Here is a 2,231-nt window from a genome sequence, read left to right as displayed (position 1 = left end):
ACTGTCAAACATTGTATCTATCTTTGTATGCTTAGAAGTTATCCTTATGTTAAAAATTTCAACTCTTTTATCCTCATTTGAAGGATTTATGTTTTATGAAGATGAAATAGTTTTCAAACTTGAACCAATGTCAGAAGTTTTACCTGTTGTAACCATGGCGATTATCCTCCTTTCATCACCTGAATCTGAACCTAGATCTTGTTGGACTGTTGCAATGGCCTTATTTTCATCCTTCTCCTTAAGGAACTTTTTGGGCTTAAGTTCTAGATGAATTTTCCAACACTTAGATTCATCATGACTGATTCTCTAGCAATGAGAACAAGTAGGTCTTTCTTTTTGAGCTATCACTGATTTCTTTCTCTTCGAATTGTTCTTCCCCTTACTATCATTGGAATCTTTAGTTTCCAAATCTTTGTATGACTACAATGAGAACTTGAATGGTCTGCCACATGGTTCAATATGTATGGCTTGAACACACACTTCATCATAATCATTAGGATTAAACATCAATAATGTATGTTGCAAATATGAATGTAAACTGTCGATGTATTTTAACAAAGTTTCATGTGTATCCAATGAAATACCAAGCACTAATGCTTTCTTTCTAAATTCCTGAGTAAAATCCTAAACACTCTGCCCTTTACCTTGCCTCAAATGCTGCCAATGAATAATAGCTATATGCATGTATCCTAAAGGATATAATTGTTTCCTAAGAGCTTTTAAAAGCTTAGACCATGAAGAGATGACTTTTCCTTTACACTCTACATCTATCTGAGTTTTAATTTCCCACCAGATTAAAGTTGTTCCCCCCATTATTTTTTTTGTAAGTCAGATATGTATATTATAGAACAAAATATGTTACAAAAAATCTGCAGAAGCAGATTGAAACCTGAGATAGACCATTTTACCAGAGCTGTCAGCAAGCCTTGAACTATCAAAATGACATACTTCTCACCACGCAGGGTGGCCTGATCTTAGAGCTGCTACTTATTTCCACGACACTATCAAAACTTGGACAGTAACAAAGTAACATAACAATATGGAAAAAGGAAAAATCCTGGACAAGAGACAGAAGAAAAACAGAAGGAAATTGCTAAGGAAACTGTCCAATTCGACTGACGGTATCCAAGCCCACCTCCAGAACATGCTTGTCGACTTTGGCCTACATGGCCTGCATGGACTGGTATTCCTGTGCCTCCTTCGGGATATCTTGCTGCATCGGGGGATCCAGGCTCAGAGTTTGCCGAAGAAGCCTGATGAGCAGAGTTAATTTCTTGTTGACAGTTTCCACTACCTCATGCACTGTAGAAATTCTGCGATCCAGCGTGTCATGGATGTCGTGTAATTTTTCCAGATAAGCCTCCGATAGGATATTCTCCTTCGCAGAATGCTGCTTCCCATCATCCTTGGAGTCCAGGGCTCTCGCCAGGAGGGTTTTGATTCTCCAACTCTCCGCTTTTGTCCGAATAAATTGAGTAGCTCTTTTGGATGGAGTGCCCGGGTCATGTAACCAGTCGACCTCCCCCGCGATATTCTCCTCAGTGCGCTGTGTCTCCCCCTCTTTCACAGAAGCCTCCATTTCAGCAATCTTGCATTTGTTCCTCGCTGCAGTCCGGGTTTCGTACATCTTCTGCGCTGTTCGTAGCTCTTGGTTCGCCGCCGAGCACCTACAACTCCCCGTATCCATGCTATACCTTATATTCTTGTCGCGGTGATCACGTCTGCAGTTAGAAAAGAAGTGATCTCGCTCGATGCCTTGAACTGAAGTGATAAAACCAAAGCCTCGACTCTCTGATAAATAGCCAGTCTCCACAGAGTTTCTCATGATGCGCTCTTCCCTCCGAGGCAGAGTGGTGGTACTGTCGTTATTAATTCAGAAGATATCCGCACAAACCAAGCAGCGCCTCCCAGACTTGAAATAAATGTGGCTGATTTCCTTCCAATCAAAATCGTGCCAAGTGTCCCTTCCTCTTAAGCGGCCTCTACGGTGGCCTTTGTGGCATGAAAAATCATGAGGGCCTTCAAAGTTGGCCTTCTCTTGCCATAAATACATCAGCTGCTTCTATCTTATCATCCAGCTCCCATAGTGAATACTCATTCCGTTACCTGTTTTTCCCAACATACGGTGCCGTAAACAAAAACCGTTGCCGGTCAAGCCCAGTCGGTTTCATTTCAATCTTGTTGTGCCAGCTGTAAGCATCTCGCCTTAAGGTTCGGATAGTCCACCTCCT

This window comes from Pinus tabuliformis, chromosome 1_1 (genome assembly GCF_031772625.1).
Source record: "Pinus tabuliformis cultivar Carrire ecotype Pingquan chromosome 1_1, CPIR1, whole genome shotgun sequence".
NCBI lineage: Eukaryota > Viridiplantae > Streptophyta > Pinopsida > Pinales > Pinaceae > Pinus > Pinus tabuliformis.
Note: the sequence above shows the minus strand (reverse complement) of the source record.